The 27265-nt window shown below is 33.7% G+C and overlaps 1 protein-coding gene across 2 annotated transcripts in view; it reads right to left on the bottom strand.

Annotated features, from left to right (window-relative positions):
* The window catches only part of LOC145260381 (uncharacterized), a 223965-nt gene extending 198147 nt beyond the window's left edge, over positions 1-25818 (bottom strand). The window contains exon 1 of one of the 2 annotated variants that reach the window (XM_080118332.1): positions 25701-25818. The gene's annotated coding sequence lies outside the window, so the exon portion shown is untranslated. Of the gene's footprint in view, positions 1-25073; positions 25473-25700 lie in introns of those variants that run through there. The other variant, XM_080118331.1, reaches the window with a different exon arrangement.
* Positions 25819-27265: the final 1447 nt, after the last annotated feature.

The following is a 27265-nucleotide window of genomic DNA, read 5'->3' as shown; positions in this document are numbered from 1 at the left end:
GCTGATAACACGTTAAAAAGTATTTGCTGGTAACATGTTAAAAAGTATTTGCTGGTAACATGTTAAAAAGTATTTGCTGATAACATGTTAAAAAGTATTTGCTGGTAACATGTTAAAGAATTTGCTGGTAACATGTTAAAGAATTTGCTGATAACATGTTAAAAAGTATTTGCTGATAACATGTTAAAAAGTATTTGCTGGTAACATGTTAAAAAGTATTTGCTGGTAACATGTTAAAAAGTATTTGCTGGTAACATGTTAAAAAGTATTTGCTGGTAACATGTTAAAAGTATTTGCTGGTAACATGTTAAAAAGTATTTGCTGATAACATGTTAAAAAGTATTTGCTGGTAACATGTTAAAACGTATTTGCTGGTAACATGTTAAAAAGTATTTGCTGATAACATGTTAAAAAGTATTTGCTGATAACATGTTAAAAAGTATTTGCTGATAACATGTTAAAAAAGGTTCATAAATACTGCTAGTCTTGTGAAAATAAAAACTAAATAAAAAGAGGGGAAAAGCATTTGGAAAGATTTGTACAAATTGCTTAAAAATTGTATTATTTGGATTATTCGGACTACTTGAGTGTTATTCGCCAACATTTCAGATTTTAACCTGTGGCGTAGTGGATAAAGTATTTGGTAAAATTCAGTTGTAAGTTACATTCTTCTGAAAGTTGAAGGTTCAATCCTCAGTGTGAGCAATACTAAAAATATAACTGCAAATTACTTTTTGTTTACATAGGCACACCACTTACCACTCGAGGATAAGGGTTAAAGAGTGTACATTAGTCAATTGGACAATATAGTAATTGTCAGTAATGGAAATTCAGTAAATTTGTTAACTTAAGGGGACGGTTCATCAAGAACTTGTTTACATTAGACTTGACGACAACCATATTGTAGTCAGCTGGAAAGCAGAAAAACGGAAGACAGTTCCACAGGCGTGCAGTTCTAAGAAAGAAGCTTTGATCATGGAATCTACGTTTAGGTTTAGGCACAGATAAAGAGTGGGGGGAATTATTGATAGTGTTTTCAGCTAGATGAGTGTTTCTTGTGAAAGTTTGGCGAGAGGGGACCATAGATTGAAGCTCAGTCGAGCACTTGCCATGAAAATAACAATAAAGCAAAGACAAACTTGCTACATCTCTTCTGTGAGAAAGAGGTTGCAGGGAAGAAAAAAGGACATCTCCTATAAGGCTACGAAGTCTATTTTGAACTCTTTCAAGGCAAGATAAGTCCTTTCTAGCTGCTCCTGATGTGGCAACCGTATTCCATCGTTGAACAAACTTGGCTCTTATATAGATAGAGAATTGCATCAGCAGTGAGATATCTATTGGATCGATAGAAGGATCCCACCATTTTTCCAGCGGTTTTGGCAACAGATTTGATGTATGTGTTCCATTTCAGATCAAGAGTAAAGGTCAAGCTCAGAAGCTTGTCAAAACATGAGGCCTCCCCAAGACGAGAGCCATTCATTTCCATTGATGCCAGATGGGGATCAGAGCGTTGATGATGCAAAGATAGAAGCTTGGTTTTAGATGCATTAAAAGTAACCAGCCACTCCTTTTCCCATTGTACCATGTGCTCAAGATCAAGGAGAGAGAATCGGAGAGAACTTGGTCGTTTAAGGTCTTTATAGGACTTCTATCCAGTCATGACTGAGCATGCTACTCTTGTGGATTAAATAAAAGGTTCTGTTCAGAATTATGTGTAGACTTCAACAAGATACGCCCGAAGAAAGTCGAAACGTTGTGAAAAAAAACAAACAAAAAACATTCAAGATGAGAACAGTAGTTTGAAGAATGTAAATACGAATTATCAATCCTCATCTCAAAAATTCAAAAACATTGTACAAATTGCTTTTCAAGCACAACCTCAGGAGAATCTTAGGAATCATCTGACAGGACCACATCTCAAACAAGAGCGTTTTTGTTAATCCCAAACATGTTCACGTTGCCCACCCAACAATAACTTTCATGACTTGACCATACCAGGCAAATGGACAACGGAAATGTTCCAAAGGATATTCTTTATGGGGAGCTCCAATTCCAAACCAGAAGGAAGACCTATCTACACAACAAGAATGTCTGTAAGACATCAGGGAAGGTGGCATCAATCCAGCAGGCTTGGAGTCTGTGGCTAAAGACTGCAGCTGCTTGAAGAAGAGCCGGAAGAGGAGAAGCCAACAGTGATGGGAGAAGAGAAAGTACCGGACACCAGCTATATCTGTGGCATCTGCAACGGAGCCTGTCGATCCAGGATAGACTTGCACAGTCACAGCAGATGCTGCAATTTGGCAACAGATAACACAACAGGCATAGGAATGGTGAAATCTATCAAGTAAGTCTTATCAAAATTGGAAATCTCATTAACTAAAGTGATTAGTATAGGATCAGATGGAGTTGCTGTAATGATTGGGAGAAACAAAGGCTGCATTGGCATACTGCTTAGGCCCAACATCCATAAGGTGAATGTGTACCGTATTACCCCAATTAGCTTTGTGCACATCTCAAGCGAGTGTTGATAGACAATCTCAAGGAGCATCGGTAGATACCAATTTATTTTATTACTTCCATTTAGAGTGTTCAGCAATGGTCTGAGAGTTCAATCCTCAGTAAAGTCATACAAAAATAAAAAAATCCAAAAATTGTACTTGCCCCCTTCCCCTCTCGCTAAATAACTATTCAGCATTAGAAGATGAAGATCAAAGATAAATGGAGTAATCCTGATAAAAGAGTAATACTTTTCCGTACACATCAGTATAGTAAGTAGTAAATGAGAAGAGATCCTTTGAGTCACCCTTGTCTATGGTTCACCACTTTACTTACTTGTGTGCTAATCTTGAATAAGCAACCAAATTAAATATTCAGGAACTGCTGAAAAGAATTAAATTTCATTCAAATAGTTAATACACTTTCGGTTGTACACAAAATAATTGATAACCTGTTGAAATATTTTGCTTAGGATTTCAACAAAGACCCAGAATTAAATGCCTAAAAATATATCGCAATAAAGAAATTAATCAGCATCACTGGATGGATGTCATGAGCTCTATTACAATCTTATTTCAGTTTCTGCAAACATAAAATGTCTGGAATTAGTTATTGTTATCAACGATCTGGGGGAGAAAAAAAAACAAATCCCATTTCCCAATCCGACAGTATATTTTTTGGAGATAACTAGGGCGATATGTACATTACAATCTGGAAAAATTGTGCACCACATTTATTAATAACTTACCATAAGCTGGGGGTGAATCTGGCCACCCAGGGTAACTTTGAACAATAAAAAAAATAATAATGCATAAATAACATATGATCTTTATATTTTAAACATAATTTCCAGCTCCAATACGATTTCATAATTTTTGCAGACATTATGGTACAGCAGCAAATATTTACTGCAGAGTTATTTAAACATTTTTATTTATTTATTATTTTCTTTTTAATGGCTCAAAGTCATCCCAGGTGGCCAGAGTCACCCCAGCTTACGGTAATAAATAACATGCATTCCATGTTTTGATACAATTCTCTGATTTGCGAAATCAGTTTGTCGAATCCCCATCCCATCAGTTTCACGAGTCATCAAAACATCAGGAGCAGCTCCTTAGAGTCAGACGAGTCCAAAAATGTCAAAGTTCCCTTTTAAAGAGGCACTGGCCAAATGGAAAATCAACAAGCAAAGCTACACAGTTACAAGACTGCAATTTATTTTAAAAAAAACTTCAATTTGAAACTGTTAAGACCCCCCCACCCCCAAAAAGAAAAGTGAGCTCAATAAACAAATTCCTGGTGGTGTCAAGCAGTCTGGCTGAATAGCTAAACAGAGAATTTTGATTGGTCGATTAAAATGCCTGAAAGTGCAGTGTTACTCAGAGGTTAAATTATTTGTTAAAACAAAATCTTCCCTAATTTATCTGCTTATCTTTAAGTTTTTTTTTTTTTATACATTCTTGAATTCTAATTAGGAATAATTAGTTCAAGTATAATACAGTTATATTTTTTATGTTTTCTCTTAAATAAATTTAATAAGCTAGATTTAACATTCCAGCAAATAGCTGAAGACCGCCAATGATTTAGTAACTTACAGACAAAAATGCATTCTCTCAGAACACAATTTGGAACACCGTTCCAGACAATGAGGTTATTTTTGCCTCATATTTCAGGCATTATGATGACATAATTCAGACTGAAAACTGGACTGATTTCAAAAAGGTTCCGTTACTGTTAAGGAAACTGAACAGAATAGAATAAGAATCCCAGCAAGCTAAAATTTATTGAAGTAGTGATACAATTGTTGATAAAATTATTTAGTCACAAACCATCTCTCTTCCACAAGTGGTAGAAGTGTTTGAATTTTACAAGAAAGGATAATAATGACTATACGGCTTTTGCAAGCTTAGTAAATAAACACTGTGATGATTTTAGGTTTTTGGAACTAAATGATAATAATTTTAAATGTTTCATATTTGCATAAGGATTGGTGGCAAATAGACCTGTGGAGATTAGAAGACCAACTAGAAAATGAGCCTGATTTAACACTTTATAGCAAATAGATGAAGACTGCCAATACCAATTTACTAGCGTACATCAGAATTCAAAGTATATCGAACAGTATGGAGCGTCCCACATCAGACAAATCCAAAACTGAGCTCCAATCTAAGATCCCCACTTACTAAATATTCACAAAACACTAGATTAGCTACAATCACTATCAACAATTTCTCCCACTGTTTATCTGTACCTAAATCTAAATGCAGATTCCCTAACAAAGCTTCTTCCCTAAAACTGCTCACCTGTGGAACACTGTTCCAATGGCTTGCTTCACAGCCGATTACAATATGGTAGCCTTCAAATCCAATGTAAACAAATTCTTTTTAAATAATCCAAATTCTACCCAATTTACATCATTAATGATTATTAGTAAACTACCACCTTACATTCATTAACTCTTATCCTCAAGTTGCCTTCAGGCCTTAATAAGTCGTGATTACCTTGTAAAAAAAAAAAAAAAAGACTTAAAAATTTAACTTTACTAAATTTGAATCGAAAGAGAAGTAATCTGCTCCCTAAACGATGTTTCAGTTGCAGGCAGATGTATTGGTATATAAACAAAGACATGCTTTAAATGTAATCACATACGACATAAAAGTATGTTTTACAAAAAAATAAAATAAAAAATAAATAAATAAAGCAAAAAAGGATTATATGAGAATTACTAAATGTGACGAAATTGAAAAGGTTAAAAAGTTTGTACTCATCAATTTATCAAATAAAAAATATAAAAATACAGTTAGACTCAGGGTCTGATTTATCAATTGTTGCTCTTTGGATGTAGAAGACTATCAGCAAGCAAACTTTACTGTGGAGTAATATAATTGTGTAAAGCAGGAGCGAAGAGCAACTCAAATTCAAGCACATTTAAACAAAATATTGAAGATGGATAAAATCTGGATTTGGATGGCAGAATGCCAGGAGGTCTTGGAGAAAATGAAGACTATTCTCACATCCAATTTATTTTCAACTCGTGATCCAGAGGACAAGATTATTGCATCTTCTGATACAAGTTCATACAGCATAGGTGCATATATTTTACATTTTGTTTTGTTTTATTTTACTTCAGTTGAAGTTCTCAGAAATCAAGGGGCCCCCTACCTGGGACTAACACTTGATCTCTATATGAGATACATAGATATTCAAACGTTCCATTAAAGTTCTTTATCTCTCAAACACCGAGTTAGTAAAGAAATTGAGAACATAATTTTCCTCTTCCCAATTAACCATTTTTATATGTTGTAGTATATCTTGTGTTTTGGTCTCTTGGTCTTACTGGATTCCAAGACAAGAATTTATCTAGTCTGGTGGAATATCCAGCTTTGTGCTATTATTTGAAGTAACATTACTTGGAGAAGGTGCACCATCCCTCATAAAAGCTAATGTGAGTTAGCCATAGTGAGGAGATAGTATTTGCTGCCCAAATAATATGTGATTTTGAATATTTAGTCAGGGTTTACTTCTAGGGAAAAGAATCCTCATGCCAGGTTTTCCTGACAAATCCGTGTACAGAGAAACCTTAGACACTCAAGGACAGCATCTAGTAGGCATTCAAGTTCTTAGAATGGATGCTGGTTTGCTGTAGCTGACAGCACATGCTTCTTGTACACTCTTGTCAGCCAAGAAGAGCTACTTGCAAATAGAAAAAGAAGCACTGGGCATTATTTTTGCCATAACAAAGTTTCATATTTTCGTGCACGGAAGAATATTTACATTACAAGTCGACCGTAAATCTTTATTTACCATTAATGGCTTGAAGAAGTGTTTGTCTACACATCTGGTTACCAGATTGCAGAAACTAGAAAGCATTCTCTTAAATTATAACTACAAGATGGAGTATCTCCCATTTTCCCCATCTTCACAAATCAGTCATGTGGATGGACTGTCTGGAGTAATACCGAAATCTGTGGAATCCCTTGAAAGCACAGTAATAGCTTCGCTATGAACAGAAGTTGAGTTTAAAAAAACATTGTGTACGACCATAAGGAATTTCTAGTAATACTGGCAGAGATAGAAAAAAAAAAACAAAGGTGATGACCGATGATTTTTTTTATAAACAAAACATTAAAAAGGGCATGATGGAAAAGTACCAAAAGTTCCGGAAACATATTCCATCTGCGACGATGTAGTAATATACAGTAATCTAATGGTCATTCTGGTTCTGTTGCAAAACTATTGTACAGAAGTTTTATGTTGGGCATCAGGGTACATCACAGATAAAAACATCTTATGCGAAGTTACGTTTACGAGGTGAACACGGATAGAGATATCAAGAAAACAGTTAAATCATGTAAAAAAGTGCACGTCAGCAAAAACACTTCCTATAAAATTTAAACCCTGGCCTAAAACAAAGACTGTGGTTGATGAACCATATTTACTTTGCTGGGCTATTGGACGGGTTCTATTATCGATTCACTAAATGGCCAGAGATATTTAAATGTAAAAACACTAACAACAGAAACCGAAATGGTGTAAGAATTTTATTCTCAACCAACAAAATCAACAGAAATTAAACCATTACTGTTGATTTTGCGGTAGGAGTTTAGATCTGTGCAGTTCTAGGAGGTCCACCTTCCCAGGCCTTGCCTTCTCTTTTTGAGAAAGGGTTAGTTTATTACTAATCGGCTAAGGTGCCTTTACTGGGAGATGCCAATGGGGCTGCCTGGGCACTTTTTACAGTTTTTCGGGGGCACTGATTTCTCAATCCCACTTTCTGACCCTGGTGTCTAAGTGGGAAATAACTAAAAGCATGAGTTACGTTTCTGAATTTTTGAGATGAAAATTAGTTATATATATTATTATTTATCGGACTACTGTTCTCATCTTGAGCGTAATTTTCACAACGTTTCGGTCAATATAACCTCCGACCTTCTTCAGGTATATCTTGTCAAACTCGGGAATGTTTCTGTCAAATTCGGGAATTTGGACGAAATTTTGAGCGGAACCCTTTATTTACTTCATGAGGGTAGCATGCTCTTGTTCCATCAGCCATGACTGGATAGAGGCCCTCACAAATGTATATTTCAGTCGGCCACACTGAGGATTGAACCTTCAACTTTTAGGAGAATATCACTTTTACAATTGATTTTTCTCAGTACTCTAACCACTGCGCCACGGGTCCTTACAGAACAAGAGCACGCTACCTCCGTGAAGTAAATAAAGGGTTCTGCTTTAAATTTTTTCCAAATTCCCGAGTTTGACAAGATATACCTGAAGAAGGTCGGAGGTTATATCGACCGAAACGTTGTGAAAATGACACTCAAGATGAGAACAGTAGTCCGATGAATAATAATACATACAAAGCAGGAGTTGTTTGTATCTTTCAGAGTCCTGAATTGTCACGATCCTGGATATGACCTTAAACTATATCCAGTGGTGAGGCCCCAGTTTACGGATTTCGGGGAGTGTGGAGCCACCCTTTAATTGCCATTGCTTCCAGGTCCACTCTGACCCAGAGTGGTAGTACCTGTTAGGGTCCCAACTATGGGTTAAATAGAAACCGACTTGAAAACAAATATATTCTATTAAAAAAATTTTTTCTTCAAAATCTTTGGATTCGGCATTAAATAACCTGAAAAGGGTTGATATGCCGTAAAACAAAAACAACCAACCTTAATTGTGTAGCATCGGATAACGGTACTCAATGTGCATCGAGTTTTGTCAGTCGTTTTTAGTGGAACAGCTGGGAGGTGACAGTGGTCAAGTGGTTAACGGCATGGACTGACAATTCGGGTGTTCCAAGTTCGAATTCATTTCGTTCCACGAAACTCACTTTCAGTTAGGATGTTGGCAACCTTCTCGTTGTCCCTCCTGTAAATACCCGATGTCTTTCTAGAAAGAATTCTGACTACACAAATATCAGAGAAACCAATGTCAGCTATAGAATTTTATGATCCATATGAAGATGAGGAGTAGAGAAGCACTGGTTTAACATAGCAATTTGTTCATAGTTTTAAAAGAGTTTAAAAAAATAAAAATAAAAAGTACTTCCATACAAAAAAGCTACACCGGATTTTCTGCAGCGTATAGAATGACCCCTGATGATAATTTTCCATCTTGTATATGATTAGCAGATGCTATGTTTGCAAGAAAAAGCAGGACGGTTTTCAACAGACTCATCAGAAACCAGAACAAAAACCAAATGGCAGAAAAAGGATGTTTTCAAATTGGAAAAAAAGATTCTTTTTTGAACGTTTAAGAACAAGTTATTCTGGGAAATCGGGATTGTAAATAAAAGAATTGGGAATATGACCAAAATTTACCCATAACAAACATTTAAACCAAATAAGGAAAAGATATTTGAATACTGTAGATGACAACAGTAATTTCTTTATAACGAATGTTAAAAAGAAAAAAAAAAATACTGACTTCATGGATGTCAACCCCAAGGGAAAACGATATTGACTTCTTGCTGAGCATAAGCTTAAAAGGGGGATGTTATAGTGTAAACTGATCTACTCATTTCAGGAATAAATGTACTCCAGGGAAAACCAACTGCTGTTTTCAGTGAGTAATCTCTGCTGATGACCTGTATGCAAACTCCTAGTGAATACAAATAAAGTTTCAGAATCTTTTTAGATGAGGGATGATAATTTGTATTAATTCTACTGTTCCCATCTTAGCTGTTATTCTCAGAATGTTTCAGTTGATGTAACATGAGTCCATGGATATGCAACATGTGACACAAGGTCGTTTTTAAAGTGGGAGAAAACCAACTTCCCCAAAAGAAGGCACTCTGAAAGTAGACAGAAATAGAAATTGCTTTAGTATAGAAGGGTTTCCCCTCCATTGACTAAAGACAACTTAGTTGAGTGTAGCATCAGAACAGATGCTACACTGTGATCTTAAAATATGGAAGCGGGTGACATAATGTAAAAGAGGTAACTCTTAGGAAGTGCACCATTATAATATGGTTTCTGTTCAGCTATCATTATCACTAAATAACAATTATATATAACTAATGTGTGTATATATATATATATATATATATATATATATATATAACTGTAAAGATGAGTATAAGTATTCTTTTTAAAATGGGAACCTACCAAAATAATAAAAAATTCAATATACAAGATTGAGCAGTTGGTATAATTTTCTTGTTTGAATTTAATGGATTAATAAATATTGTAATTTATTTGTTTTTATTTTTAATCATATATTTACCTATTCTATATATATAAAAAAGAATGTGCATTCAAGTGGCAAATCATCGTAGCTCATTGGTAGAGCGCCAGACTGGATAGTGGTGTCATGAGTTTGATTCTCACTATAAGCCATATTGATGGCTGAGAGTCAGAAACATGCATGTTCATGGGTATAGCTTTTATGCATGTAATTATCTATAATATAAGTCTAACCTGTCTGTTTAAATGTATGTATGTATGTTTGTATATCTGCCTAAAACTTTTGAAAGAAGTGACAGATTTTCATGAGATCGGTATCATTTTGAAGCTCGTTGTCTCAGACGACAAATATAAAAATAATTGGTCAAAAACATTAACTCCTTCACCCTCAACTGGGTAGTTTTCTAAAGGGAGGGGTCGATTTTTTGCAAGCCATTTTTACAAATCATCATATCAGTTGGATTAACTTTGCCTAATTTTTTCTGATCGCATCATGGAGTAGGGGTAAGAAGTAAGGAGTAGGGGTAAGACGTCAGATTTTTAAACTTTCAACAGAGGTGAGAGATTTTCACGAGATGAGTATCATTTTGAAGCTTGCCCCTTCGGACGACAAATATCAAAAAATTGGCTAAAAAAACATTAATTCCTTCACCCTCAACTGGACACTTTTCTACAGGGAGGGGTCGCTTTTTTAGGCAATATTTTCGAAAGTCATCCCCTCTTTTCGATTAACTGGCCTTAATTTAAACCATCGCCACTTCCAGTTTGGCAATGGATGTAGCGGCAAAGACATCACATTTTTTTCTCCTTCGCGGTACGAGTTCGAGCCTGCCTGCCTACTACCATTTTTTTTTTTGCTCAACACACCCCTCCAAACACCCGGGTAACGCTGGGCACCCAGGCTGGTATTTAATAAAAAGAAATCCTAACATAGTGAATATAAATAAATAACAGTGTTTCGAAGCTGTTAGTATCGCTTAAAAAAACAACAAATCCTATATATATATATATATACACAAAGTATAAAATATCAATATAAACAGGTCTATTTACTATTGAATACTATTATATAAATTGGGTGGAAATTCTGTGGATTTTTATCCTACATATACATTTTTCCCGTGGATTACCATATATATATATATATATATATATATATATATATATATATATATATATAGAGAGAGAGAGAGAGAGAGAGAGAGAGAGAGAGAGAGAGAGACACACAGAGTGCATTAAATAGGTATCCAGAACTTTTTCGTATGGGCACTTTTATTGATAGTACACACATGAAACTAGTCCCCTTCAAAGTAATCTCCTTCAGCTGCAATACACTTGTACCATTCCAACAACTTCTGGAAGGCCCTCTTGTGTGAGCATGTCAATGACCCTCGTCACAGCCTCTTCCATCTCCTCAATTGTCTCATAACGACAGCCTCAAAGGTTTTCCTTCAGCTTGGACAATAACCAAAAGGCACAGGGAGCAAGGTTTGGACTATAGGGAGGGTGAGGAACTGCCTTGATGCCTATCTGGGTCAAATAGTCTGTGACAAGGATGACACACCCTGGGGACAAACTTCACACGCAAATCTTTCGCATCTTCAGTTCCTTATAAGTAAACGCTGACATCCAACTATGCTTATTGTCTCTATAGACATACAACAGTCGTTATACATTATTTATTTGGCCAATTAACTTTGGTGTTTTCATATTCCTCCTGCACCTCTCATCATCCTTCAGACTCCTTGAAGCTTTTATGCCACTCAAAAACTGATTCTCGATTCATACAAGATGGTCCAAAAAGCAGTCTAAAACATTCCATACGTGTCTGTGGCATTTTTTTTTTTTTCCAAGTTTAAAACAGAATTTTATTGCATATTGTTCTTCTAAAGTGTCCTCACATCCAGATTGCATTTTTAAAATTTACCAGCTGTGACAATCAGGCTTTAGTAGGGTGTATTCCGATTCCTTCTGTAGTTGTCCATTTTAATCTGAAATCCTAAAAATTGGTCAGTCATCTCATAAGATGTATAGCAATAACATACTGAATTTTCAAGAGTCTACCACAATTTTAAATGTCTGCACAAAAAAGTCTGGAAACTTATTGAAGGCACCTCATATTTTCCTTTCTTGTTTCCCATTACTTTACACAGTTCTTTGCATTATTATTAAATTCTGCAAAATCTTTTAAGCTGCACTAGTTAGGAAGTAAAAGGCAGAAAAGCCAGGGCCGCATCGTATGGCCATTTTCTTTACATTTTTGACTTGACTTGATGATGATAACGATGATGGTGATGATAGAAATAGATTTTGATAATATTCTTTTGTTTTGTTTTTTGTTGTTTTATTTTTTTTCAGATATTTGCTATTCTCTATCCTCTTTTGAAAATTATAAATTCCTATTTTTTTCAACTTCATCATGAGGCCAAGGAAATTCTATGTTGATTTTTGTTCAGCCACTCTGGATAATTATATTTTAAAAAAATTATTTATATATATATATATATATATATATATATATATATGAGAGAGAGAGATATGTGTGAAATGAACTCTAAAATCACAGAACTGATGCTTCTAGCAAATGGAAAAGAGATTCTACAGACAGCAGTGAGTGTCCTCATCATGGTATTAATTTTGAATTCTAGAGGTTTACAATATTGTAGGGTCCACATTCACACCACAAATCCATCAACAAGAAAAGCATTTTAATAACTTAAATTTTGAACTTTATAGAGATTTAAAAGTAATAAAAATGGTCAGAGAGAGTCCACGTCTAGAAGTAAGAGTGCACAACTGTCTTCATAGAAATCGAACAGACAATGCCATGTGTCTTAGCTATTATATATATATATATATATATATATATATATATATATATATATACATATATATGATGATTGCAACGTCTTGTCAGACGAGTGCCACTCCCTCAGACAGTCCATGAGCCCAAAAATGACTTTTTCTTTTAGTCCTACTGGTGAATTCACATGCTCAAGCAGGCATGACATTGAAGACGATCATTGAGATCAATTATTACATGCTTCCAGCATTTCAAGCTTCCATGCGTCACAACTTTTCCATCGCCACAGGACCATTTTTATAGACACATGCTTGAGGGAGTATCTATACACTGATGATGTTACAGAGTCTTAGCTTTGTACGACAGCTAAGTCTCTCTCTCGGTTCAAAATGTTGAGATCCAGCAACAAGCAAGAACAAGATAGCCAGCAACAAGTTAAACTGCAGACCAGCTTAATATCGAGTCTCCCGTCGATTTCAACATATGAGGTTCCGCCACAACTAAGTTGCTCGAAAATCCACACAGATGACTTGTTTATAGTGGTGAAGGGTTTGTGTAGAACCAACTACACTTCTTGGTATTACTGCTAACCTTTGTTGTACAGATGACTGCCATAGGACAGAGTATATATATATATATATATATATATATATATATATATGAAAATCAGCTTTTTTGTTTGTCCAAACAAGTGAATGAAGACAGCGACCGTTGCACAAAGTTTATTAATAGAATGTTAAATGTATTTTATTTACCTAATCTGAACCTTTTCCCCACCCCTGAGGAGGATAGACACAAGTTGAAGAGTGGTTTTGAAATGCCAATACACTAAGATTATCATGCTCTGACCTTTAAAAAATGCCTGAACAACCCCACTGACATCCCTCGGTTGGCCGCCTCAGGAGGAATATTTATAAAAAAAATCTATCAAACATAACAAGGAAAAAAAAAAAAATGTCCCCTTAAGTTAAAAATTTTTTGTTTACTTTTTTAAACAAATATTTTTTCTTTTTATGTTTAACTCGTATTTTTTAAATATTTAATATTCCTTCTAAGTCTGAAAAAAAAACAAAAAAAAAAACAGTGTGTCAGTCCATCTAAATTAAAATTGGTTGCTTCTGGTAGTGCTTAATGTAAGAATCCCAGGTTGCTTGAATGACCTGCCTAAATATCACATGATTAGAGAATCAGCAGGAACCATTTATTATGTCTTAATTTGTTGTACATCTATATATCTAGAAAATTGTTTTTGTCTCGCTCTGACATTAATATTAAAAGCCTACTTTTTATTTAGAAATTATGAAAACGAACTTCTTAATAAACTCAGTTATGGATATTTGCAGATACCTTTGAAAAGCGAACTTTAATTAATTACTTATTCATTTTTTATGTTTTCTTATAATTTGCTGAATTCTATTGATGCACAGTTTCTACATTCTGCATAATTGCATAGAATTTAAGAGAAAAATATTCTAGCACACAGAAATATGTTATATATGTGACCTTGTTGGTGTGTGTGCGAAAAGTCTCTACCAAACTCCTCTCTGAATATTTAAGCTACAGTTGAAATTTGATAAATAGGGTATTTGGACATGTAGCATGCTTTCAATTTGGTTTTTAGCCGGCAAAAATTGCTGCTAAGGAGTCAAATTTAAAAACAAAGCAGTTGACTTGGTAGGGTAAGTCGAATAAAACATTACGCCTGCTGTTTTTTTTGTTTTTTTTGCATGCTCAAAATCAAACATTCATAATTTTAGCATTTCATTTAATTTTTGTCGTTTAAATTTTAACATTTCTTATCCATCTGTTGGTAGCTTAAGATTAACGATGCTGGAGAGATAAATAACAACCCAAGTCATATTTTTTATAACTCTTGAAATCATTACTATATATTGAATAATAATCAATAAAGAATTGACTCTATATACTAAGAAATAAGAAATCTGCATGAATGAATGTAATATTTATATGTATCCTGTACCTCTACATGGCCACCATTCGCCCATGTATGGAGTATTGTTGTCATATTTGGGCTGGTGCATCTGCTACTAGTCTCTCACTCCTAGACAAGGTTCAAAAGAGAGTCGCCAACATGATAGGTCCTGAACTGTCATCTAAACTTCAGCCTCTGTCCCATCGACGAAATGTTGCATTCCTCTGCCTGTTCTACAAGTACTTTAACGGTGAATGCTCTGACGAACTGCAAGCACTTGTACCCCTTTGACGTAAATACCCCCGACAAACCCGACAAGCAGCTAAACCCCACCCCTTCACTGTAGAGATCCCTAGATGTAAGAGAGCTTTCTATTCCAGTAGTTTCTTCCCCAGAACCGCTAGACTTTGGAATTCCCTTCCGGGACCCTGCTTCTCCAACTGTACTGACATGCAAAAGTTCAAGTGTAACGTGAACTGACATCTTGCTGCCCAACTCCCTACATAGTACCCCTGTAGCTTATGTCCCTGATAGTAGCCCCCTAAGTGGCAACGTGCCTTGTTTGGGGTGAAAATGTAATAAAAATAAAAAAATTATGCATATTTTACGAATGAGCAACACTAGGTGGCCTGCAAGTAAATAATAAAACCTGCAGAAAAATCTTAATACTTTTTTTGCTTGATTTATTTATTGTGGACTATTATCTATTGTTGTTTCATGACGTTTTGGCCAACTATTCCTCTGGCCTTCGTCAGGTGGTAATCACGACGGGATAGGAACTCCGAATCTCCTAACTGTATTCTCAGCAATTACTGCCATCCATAGTTCTGTCGTCTCACCACGATTTGTCCAAGTAAGCTTCTGGCCGGCTTTGGGTAGGATTGAAACCACTATCTTTAGACAATTCTCACCTTGAACCATAGAGTCAACGTCTCTATCCACTGCGTCATGGGCCCCGAAATAGAAGTGGATAGAGACGTTGAATCTCTACAGTTCGAGGTAAGAATTGTTGTGAAACAACAACTAAGAAAGATGAGAATAATAGTCCGCAATAAATAAATTAATATAAATAATACTCATTTCAATAATGAATTCCAATTAAATAATATACATTTTTGTTTGCTTTTTTGTTTTTTGTTTTTTTAACAGAAGAGGAAATATTTATTATTCAGTCATATCTCCATGAGGACAATAAACAAGATTGGTTCAATGTGGGAACACTGCATAAGGAGAATAAAAACAAAAACAGCTCAGTTACTTAAGGTTAGTTTTGATTTATCCACATTCATGAGATGAGGAGGTATTGTCTGGGAGGCTAATCTGAGATAAGTGAAGGTTCTAATCTTGCTGCTCCCATGGCCTTAAAAAAACAAAAACAGCCCAATAATTGAACAGAAAAGCAGTGATGATCAACTAAAAGACACTCCGACTTTTATTACAGTTTCGCCATTTCTTGTCCATTGGTCACCTATAAGCTGTAAAGCAACTGAACAAAGTTACGTCTAATTTGGCATGAAGCACCATTAACACAGAGCAAAACCTGATCCTACTACTAAAACCTAGAAATATTTATAGCTCTAGTCGTGAAAATTTAGGACAAACAACCCTTCGCATACCAGATATGTCATGAAGGGTCAACTTTTGAAACACTAGTATCTTTGCTGATGGCGATGATGACGACGACGACGATGATAAAGTTAAAAACTATTGAGAAAACAATAAGAGCCGATCGTTCAATGTTGTGGTTTAGTCTTTCATATAAAAACTAAGTCACAACATTTGACAATTGTCTTTTGTTTATGTTGGAATGTGTGGAGCGAGTTGGAACTTTAAGCTGAGATATATATATATATATATATATATATATATATATATATATATATATATATATATATATATACACACACACACACACACACACACACACTGCCTGTCTGTCTGTGTGACGAACGGTCTTTACCAAACTACTCCATTAATTTTTAGTCTCGTATGAACTCCAATCTCTGGTCCCCCCTTGCCAATCTTTCACGAAAAACACCCGTCTAGCTGAATCCACTGTGAAAAATTTCCCCCACTCTTTATCTGTGCTTAAATCAAAACGTGGATTCCATGAACAAAGCTTCTTTCTTAGAACTGAACGCCTGTGGAACTCTGTTCCGTCTGCCTGCTTCCCACCTGACTACAACTTGGATGTCTTCAAGTCCATCGTTAACAAATTCCTAATGAACCGCCCCCTTAAGTAAACACTTCATCAAATCTCCACACTAATGTACTGTACTTGCAATAACCCTTATCCCTGAGTGGCTTCCGGGCCTTGATAAGTGGTGACCACCGTGTAAAAAAAAAAAAAGTTAGTCTACAGATTTGAAACTTGATATGCAGGAGATTTGGACCTGTGGAACAAATTCGATTGGATGTTTAACCAGTAAAAAAACTGCTAAGAGGTAAAAATTGAAAATCTGGAACTTGGCAAGCTTAAGTAGACTTAACTTGCATCCTCTATAAATTTATATGTTTAACTACGTTAACTTTTAAAGTTTTGATATCCATGTGTTGTTAGGTCAGATGGCAGTAAATACAACTGGAGAGCTAAATGTTTTGGTTTCAGTTCTAGCTGATGGCACCCAAGTCTACTATATATTGGGTACAATATGATAATAACAAAATCTGCATGAATTAAAATATAGTTATGCATATTTTTACGATCAGGAAATGTCGGGCGGCCTGCTAGTAGTCTTGGAAGTTTTTTTTAACCTTCAAAACTATATAAAAAACTTTTTAAAAAATAAAATTATTTTATCAGTAAGTCATTTAATCTCCTGCAATCACTAAATCAACTTGCTTTCTCGAAATGAAGATTTTCAGGGATCTTCAGTTGTTTACAATGAAACACGGTTACGGGGATTATATATATATATATATATATATATCATGATGTTTTTAGAGATACAAAATTTAAATATTGCAATTAGGAAGGGAAGACTTTTATGATTCATGATTAAAAGTAAATTTGTATATATATAAATATATATATCTTCTCTCCAAAAAGGTGGGAATGAAGGGGGAACAGGAGAGGAAAGAAAAAGGAATGGGGAGCCAGCTGACCGGTTTCGACCCTCGAGCGAGGGTCGAAACCGGTCAGCTGGCTCCCCATTCCTTTTTCTTTCCTCTCCTGTTCCCCCTTCATTCCCACCTTTTTGGAGAGAAGATATATATATTTATATATATACAAATTTACTTTTAATCATGAATCATAAAAGTCTTCCCTTCCTAATTGCAATATATATATATATATATATATATATATATATATATATATATGCCACTCTGATGAGTCGTAGACGACGAAACACGTGTCAGTGGATAATTATATTTTAAAAGCTATATATATATATATATATATATATATATATATATATATATATATATATATATATATATATAATTCAGTAGAATAAAAAATGAGTGAGATTGTGTATATTTTGTAATCATACTCCAAAAATTCAACATCAACAAATATTATTGTGTACATACGTTTCAGAGATTTTTATTTTTCATAATCACATCTTCAGCATAAAAAAAATTATTTCTCAATTCGTTGCAAACAAAACTAACCACGGAATTGTTAAACAAAAACACGAAACAAAACTAGCAAACAAAATCAAGAAATCTTATTTTCTTTGTTTTTCATTTTAAGGCAGTCTAAAACAATCGCATTCAAAAGTTAAATGTATATGTATATTAGCACGCTGTCCAGCGTTGCCTGGCCATAAAATACGCTTAAATATGATATTTTAATGATTTTGTATTTATTGATTATTATATTGAACTCAATATATATAGTAGTGATTCCAAAAATTAAAAAAATATATAATAATAATAATAATAATAATAATAATAATAATAAAAATGATTTGGATGCTAACAGAATCAAAATCAAAACATTTAGTTCTCTACAGTTATTCGCTACCATTTGAGCTGAGGCCATATGCTTATCAAAAATACAAATTAACTCACTTAAATGTATATTTGTGCATGCATAAATAGTAAAATTTAGTTAGCTTTACGCCTGCCAATTTCCAACCTTGACCCCTTAGCAGCTTTTTTTTTTTTCGGCTAAAAACAAATCGATTCGTTCCACATTGTTCCAATACCCCATATATTAAGTCTAAAGTCTGTAGACCAAAAATTGACAGAGTAGTTTGGTAAAGACCTTTCTGCACACATAGGAAGCCCTCGGACAATGTCAATTGGCCCGAAATCCACCAAACAAATGCCATTAATCATGATTTCGTTTACTTAATTGTAAATCTTAGCCATAACAAAAATTAAATAAATAAATTTAAATCAATGTTTATTTAATATATTTATTATAATAATTCACATCATTTAATAATGCAAAAAAAAAAAAAGTATTGTTTCGTGGGTTCTTAAGAAAGAAGACAGATAGTTAGAGTTAGTTTTTTTTTTTTTTAATATGCCGTTTTAGACAAAATCAACAGTACTTACTTGTAATATCGAAAATAGTAATAAATCCAAAATTTACGAAAATTCATCGAGTAGAAAATTATTTGGGTTTGTATTACTTTACACAGATTCGAAAAAATTGTCAAAAAATAAATATATAACAAATAAATGTTATCAAAGTCGAGATAAGTTACTTTTCTACCAAACTGGATATATTTTTCGTGTTTTTAATCAATATAACATGTTTATTCAGCTCGAAAACCATACAGTGTTTACCGATGTATTGGAAAATTCAAGATGGCGCCTGACTCTCTTTAACACGGTAAGTTGTGGAAAAGGTGTTATAAATAAAAAACTAGACAAAATACTATTAAAAACCCGCCGAATATATGTTAACCTATGTCACAGTAACATATATTGAGCAGGTTTTTAATAGTATTTTGTCTAGTATTTTATTTATAATACCTTTTCCACAACTTACCGTGTTAAAGAGAGAGTCAGACGCCATCCTGAATTTTCCAATAAATCGGTAAACGCTGTATGGTTTTCGAGCTGAATAAACAAACATGTTACATTGATTAAAAACACGAAAAATATATCCAGTTTGGTAGAAAAGTAACTTATCTTGCCTTTGATAACATTTATTTGTTATATATTTGTTTTTTGACAACTTTTTTGAATCTATGTGTACAGTAATACAAACTCAATTATTTATAGTTAAAAGTAACTTTTACGGAAAATCGGGGGAAATTGCATTCTCTATCGATGTAAACACCTTGAGGATTGCGAATACAGGAGACATACTTTTCGACACTTTAATGGCGGACATTTTTAAGACCATAGCGATGGCTTTTTTTTTTTAAACTGAAATCACAATAGCAGTTGTTCTACTTCATGAATTTTTGTAATTTTTTGGATATATTACTATTTTCGACACAACAAGTAAGTACTGTTGTTTTTTCTAAAAACGACACATTAAAAAAAAACAATCTGTCGTCTATCTTAACAAGAATCATTCCATGTGCTTGTGATCAACCTGTGAAACACAAGATATCACTTTTAGGTGTGAACTTTTCAGCATTGTCGATAGAACATCGTCTTGACATTTGAGATAATCACTCGTACAAATAAATATTGCCAGTCAATAACATTGAAAATTAAACACCAAACTAGGAAAAAGGAATTTCGATTTCTAGTTTAAAATTTTATTCTTTGCAATTATTGAGAGGTTATTTCATATTTTTGTGATCATTTTTAAACAAAAACAAAGAAAAACTTTTATCGTAATTGAAGAAAAAAAATCACAAAAATTGATTAAGTATTTTTTTTTGTTTTTGTTTAAAAAAAAAAATGGCGTTTTTACCGATAAGTGAATGCCAAAGTCATTTTAATATATTTTAAATTTTGTTTTTAACTTATATAAAATAACCCTTCTAAAAATGATTTCCTATTTTGAAAATTATTTCCTCAATAAAAATAAATAAATAAAATAAAATTGAAATGAAAGTCGGTTGTCTGCTCTTGATTCCTTCATGGACGCTGCTTTTTACCTCCCATTGACACAGAATAAAATTTAATTTTCTGGAATAAAAAATACTTCATCAAATTAAGTGATTTCTTTTTTATTTCTTTTTTTATTATGAATATTTCGTCTCCGTTTCGTGACTGGTACGTTCAGCATACAGACATTTCTGTATTTTCTTTACTTTTAATTGCCGCCATAAGTGCCAATTTAAACAAGCACCTTATTTTTTATTAAAATAAAAGTCCTTAACATTAAAAGGTATATATATATATATATATATATATATATATATATATATATATATATATATATATATATATATATATATATATATATACTCACGTTTACCCCTAGCAAGGCATATCACCCACCACTTGGGCGTAAGGGGCTACTATTTGAAACCATGCTTAGGAAAGATTAACAATACGTTGGTTTACGATATATTTAAACATTTAGTCAGGGAAACAGAAAGGGAATTCCAAAGGCTAGTTGTTCGAGGGAATAAACTATTAGATTAGAAAGCTTTTTGACATTAAGGAACCTCAACAGTGAAGGGACGTGATTTTGTTGCTAAGCGGGTTTGTCGGGCATATGTACATCAAGGGGGCACAAGTCCACTGAGTTCATAGAGCACATTCCATTAAAATATGTGTGAACAAAATAGAAGATAGGAATTCGTGATTTCTTTTATTTTGTTTTGCTGGGGATAGGGCATTCCAACGGATGCCAGACATTCTCTCGCTATTTCAGTCACTCCAATCTTCCTTTGAGTACAATTATTTGTATTTCTCTTGCACTTGGTTTACCGGGTATATTCGCCAAATAGTTTTTGAAATTCTTTTTTAATGAGTCCGGTTGCTCCTATAATTACTGGATTTTTTTTTTTTTTTTCAGTTTTCTTATTACTTTGATCAAGCTGAGAATGGGGCATTTCATTCACTCCACTGACTTAGATATTCCAACTTCATTTCATTTTCCTTCAGTCGAAGCTCTCAAACGCTTGGAATCTGAGATACAGATATTCGAATGTTCCATTAACGCCTTCAAACACCGAGTCAGTAAAGAAGCTGCGAACATATTTCTCCTCTCCCCAATTGACTATTTTTTTTTTTTTTTTTTACAAAGGAGTCACGACTTATCAATGCCCGGATGCATCTCGAGGATAAGGATTAATGAGTGTACGGCAATCAATGGGACAATATCGTAGCAATCGTTAGTAGTGGAAATTAAGTAAATTGGATTACTTAAGGGGATGGCTTATCAAGAACTTGTTTACGTTGGACTTGAAGACAACCATATTGTAGTCAGCTGGAAAGCAGGAAAACGGAAGGGAGTTCCAGTTCCACAGGCGTGCAGTTTTAAGAAATAAGCTTTGTTCATAGAATCCACGTTTAGGTTTAGACATAGATAAAAAGTGGGGGAAATTATTGATAATGGTTTCAGATAGACGAGTGTTTTTCGTGAAAGTTTGGCAAGGGTGGGCAGAGATTGGAGCTCAGGCAAGCATTTGCCATGAAAACAACGATAGAACAGAGACAGACTCGCAACGTTTCTTCTGTGGGACAGAGGTTGCAGGGAAGAGAAAAGGGCATCTTCTACTAGGCTACAAAGTCTATTTTGAACTCTGTCAAGGCAGGATAAGGTACTTTCTAGCAGTTTCTGCCTAGATGTGGCAACAGTACTCCATCCTAGGACGTACTTGGCCTTTCCCTTTCACAGGGTTTGGCATAAAGGTCACCATTTAAATATGTCATAATATGTCTGTCTTGTGATCTCTTCGTCTTACTGGATTCCAGAACAAGAATTCACTTGTCTGGTGGAGTACCCAGCTTCGTGCTGTTATTTGAGGTAATATCACTTGGAGAAGGTGGGTTAGTAATACCGAAGAGATTTGGGACCGCGAATACTATGTGACTTTGAATATTCAGTCAGGATTTACTTGTAGGGAAAAGTAACCTCATGCCAGGTTGTCCTGACAAATCCTCGCGCAGAGAGACCTTAGACATTCAGGATGTGTGTGTGTGTGTGTGTGTGTGTGTGTGTAACAGCTTTTTGTCTTGTTTTCGTAAATGTTTTTTTTTTTTTTTTTTTTTTTTTTTACCTTTGTAACAAATAAATATTTTTTAGGAATATTAAAAAGATCTTATGAGAATGTTGGGTAACTTTATCACCATATACCACTCCTGTGTAAGCTAAACACCTGGAGCTCTATATAATGTTCTATTATATTGAATCCTTCCATTTAAATTGGAGCTGTAAAAAAAAAAAAAAAAAAAAAAAAAAGCAACTCAATCAATACTAATATATATAATGTAGCTTAATTGCCATAAATATATTTTTGGCAATAAGCTACACGGAGGTTTCCGTGTTTCATCCACGTAGTGAATTGTCAGGCTATGTTGAAATAAATCAGAAGTTCAATAAGAAAGTATTATCTCTCCTTATTACATTTTATGTGGAAACATAAAATAAATAAGTATTATAATTAGTAGTAGTAGTAGTAGTAGTAGTAGTTGTATGCATTAGTTTCGATTTTATATAACCAAACGTATTGATTTTAATTAGAAAACGAATAATTAATGAAACTGAACCGAGTCTAATCAGTTACAATGAAAAAAATATTTCCATAAAAAAATAAACAAAGAAATGTAACTAACTTTTAAATATAAAAAAACAATATAAGTAATACTAATTATTTTGTATTACTAAAAGAATGTACCAAGAAAGATAAAGAAAATAAACAAACGCCTTTCTTTCTCAGTGATAAAAATGTCCCTTTAATTTTAATATGTTTGTGTTGTCTCTTGTCATTTCGAAATAAATAATGAAACTGCGAGCCAGTTGAACGTTGCAAAATTAAAAGGCTAAATGAATTTCTCAACAAGGAAGTTATGCATATAATATATAATTTTAAAAAAATATTCTTAAAAACCAGAAGAAAACATCTTGGTAGGATAAATTTTGTTTTATTTTAATTAGAAAAAAAAAAAAGAAAAGGTGCTTGTGTCGATTAGTGATGGTTTAAAACAACGAATTTCGGTACTACCCGCATTTTAATTGAAAACATTATTACGTATTTACGAGTCATGCAGAAATTAGTATAAATTCCAAAAATTACGAAAAATGATCAGAGTAGAAGATTTGCTAGATGTATATATAAAAAAAAAAAAACCCCAAAACTTCATCCACAATTATGTTTTGGCATATTTTGTATTAAAATGGCGGACCCTTAATTTAAGTCAATTGAAGTCAAGGGAGATAAGTCAGTTTGTCATACCGAATTGGCCGCACAACCCTTCCATATTAAAACTAAGATAAAACTTGATAATGCAATAAATTCTAATTGTGTTTGTAGCATTTATTTCTTTCCCACCGCGAAAAATGTGACTTTAGGGTTGGGCAGTTGGATTGAAAAGTCAGTACCCCCTCCCCGAAGCGGAACACTAATGTATGTGCAACCCGTCGGAATTTCCCAATAGAGGCGCCTCAGGCGATTAGCAATAAAGAGATAAGGCAAAGCCTGGGAGGATGGACCTTCTGGAACAGCATAGATTTTTCTACTGGGTAATTTTTCGTAATTTTTTTTTTTTTTAGTGGGGGGGGGGTATATTAATTTCGACATGGCACGTAAGTACGTAATAATGTTTACACCTGAAATGCATTAGCTTTAAAAGATTGGCAATCTACTAAAGCGCGTGCGCACACACACGCGTGCACACACACACACACACACACACACACAAAAAAATGTAAAATATTAAATAAACATTTAAGTGTTCATTTGTCAAATGTTTCGAATCTGACCAGATTTGACAATACTGTTTGTTTTGTTTTGTTACTTGACATTAAAATATTCAATATATTAATTGCTAACCCAATTAATATATTTTAATCATGTTCATTCATTATTTCCTTCGTATTGAACGCAATATATATATATATATATATATATATATATATATATATATATATATATATATATATATATAGTAAAAAATCTACAAGTTGGTAGTTTATTTTGTCATAAAATGCAACTACTAACCATTTTTATAGTAGTAATATTTGTGATCGTTTTAAAAAATTTTAATTCATAAATTATATTTATTGTATTAATAATATTTACTTGGTTTAAGTAGCAATATTGTAATTTTTTAAGAACTTTAAATGCCAATAAATATATTATTTGTTTGTTTATTAAAGATATAGTAGTCCTTGTTGGTTGTCCTAAGTGTGTAGGTGCACACGCAAAATAAGGGTCAATACAAGATGGGGAAATGGAGAAACCTTGTACTGTTACTGTAAAAAGTTGGCTAAAAAATAGTAAAATAATTACAGTAAGTTTTTTTAAAACGAAAAATCTTGTCTACAATTCTTAATAGTAAAATTAGCAGCAGTTGAGATTGTCAAAAACTAAAAATAAACAATTGGACACGCACTTGTTTTGTTAGAATTGGTTAGAAGAACGAATTTTGTTGTTTTTAGTCTTGGAGAAATTAAGAATTTAGTTAGGAATGGACAGACTGGAAGGAAGAAGATGCTGATGAGGAAGAAGATGTCTTGTGTTTTCCGCGCAGCTAATGCCATCTTTTTCTCCTTGAATAAATCATAAGTCATGTGTATATATATACACATTTAAAAAAAACATGCAATTCCATGACATACCTTGTAAAGAAATGATCGGTGATAAAATAGATTTCACATTTGAGTAAATATTCCTTCGTATTTTTTGGGTTACGATTAAACTCCAAACTCTGACGAACCGGTGCTCTTCGGGCCCCACCGCATACTTATACACCGAGGAACGGGGGGAGCACAAAATGGGGGTCCAATTTGAACCTTACAGATAATTACAAACTGACCCCTCATTTTGTGACCAGCCCATTCTCTCTCTTTCTCTCTCTTTCTCTCTCTCTCTCTCTCTCTCTCTCTCTCATTTCCTCACATATTTTCTCTTTTCTTTCTTTCTTTATCGAAAAACACACATGACTTTAGACACACAAACATCCACACGTTTATTATTTATACACATCTTATTTCGGTTTTGTCAAATAAAATCAATTTTTCTTCATTAAATGAATACATCGCAACAATATATATATATATATATATATATATATATATATATATATATATATATATATATATATATATATATATATAATGGAATGGTTTCTGATCATGTTTGGGATTAACATTGGGGTTTTTCCTCGTTTATCTGAAGGAATAGAGAGAAAAGGAATGGGGATCTTGTTTATGTTATAGGCAGTTTTAGGAAGATGGAGGACTTACTAGTACGCTGCTGGTCGCAGTACAGAGGACGTAGCAGCCATAATCTGGTCCGAGTAGTAGTTGATGGGAATAGTGCGAGGTATAAATTACACCGTGGTAGTAGGAGGAGGCTGTAGTGGTTACAGTCAAAAGAGGCCGAGAGACAGAGAAGGCGGAGGAGGCTGAGGCAGGGGAATGGTAAAAGAAAGGTTTAAAGGCTGAGTAATGGCAGGAGCTGATGAGAAGACAGAAGACCGACTAAAGGGCCAGTGTGGCCCCTCCTCGTCGCAACGCGTGTCACGTCAGTAGAGGTTGGACGTTTTTACTTACCTATGTATGAAAAAGAAAAGCTTCTCTTTTCATATTAAGGGACGAGTAAATGTTGAAGAAAGCTGAAAAGGAGTCCTACATTGCGGAACATATATACGGGTACCTTTATGATCGACGGAGATATAAATGTAGAGACGAAAATAAAATTGGATGCTTCTATATTATAAAAACGAATAAAATATTGAATTTCAAGTGAAACAAATGGTTCCTACGTAATTGTCATGTCGCAAATAGTAAAATATCCAACAATTACGGACACGATAACGTAGGGGTAATCTCCAAGATCAGTGCTCGGAAAATAATCAAGCTACCAGAAGTGGATACGGTTGATTGTGATAGCTTGATATTTTTCTGAACGCTGATCTTGAAGATTACGAAGATAGGAAAATAATTATTAATGAAAAACAGTTTTCGATAAAGTTTGATGAGGAATAAAATTTGTCCGCTATTTTAAATTACGTTCATTGCGTGACGTAAGAAACAGAATATAATTATATTCTCTGTTGACTTATCTATTTTTTTTAGTAACCCTCCCGATAGATGTGTCGGAAAGCAACATTAAAAATGCGTGATAAAAAATTGAATAATTCGACCTCCTATCTTTCCCAGCTTATAACTACTTGAAAAATGTAATTTAAACCCTATTTTTTTTTTTCAATTAAAGAAGCAAAGACCAAATTTAAAAAAAAATAACAGGGTTGATAGCAAATTATGCAATATTTGTTTTTTTAAATCGGTTTTCTTTAAAAAAAATATTTAAAGAAAATCAACAAATTTTAACTTGCTTCGATAAATATATGCATATATAAATTCCAAAAAAATCACTTACCTATAAAAAATACTATTCAATGGGTACTTCCATTCTTCATTGTTAAGAATTTATCCATATTTATATTTAAAATTCCAATTATATTTTAAAATAAAAGAATTTTTTTTAAACTATTTGAAAAAGCCGCCATTACATAAGCATTGTTACGTGTTAGCGAAATGCCGGAAGTAGTGCTTGTTTTTGTTTTGAAATACGGATGGACAGAATGACATAAAAATCACGCGTTTGAGTTAGCCGTCTAGCCTTGTGCGTGAAGAAATATGTGTCCCCATAGTTAAAAACTAGTCAAGTTTTACTTATAAGTTTTTGCCTTAAAAAAAAAACAGTCGATGAATTTTTCTTTTTTTCTCTCTCCTTTTCTCAAAGAAATACATGAATTTTTGATTTAATATATTTTAATTCTACTTTATCGAGTGAAATTTTTTTT

The sequence above is a fragment of the Euprymna scolopes genome, chromosome 36 (assembly GCF_053919585.1).
Source record: "Euprymna scolopes isolate OS-2025 chromosome 36, ASM5391958v1, whole genome shotgun sequence".
Classification (NCBI taxonomy): Eukaryota; Metazoa; Mollusca; class Cephalopoda; order Sepiida; family Sepiolidae; genus Euprymna; species Euprymna scolopes.
This window is presented reverse-complemented; position numbering and strand designations above follow the sequence as displayed.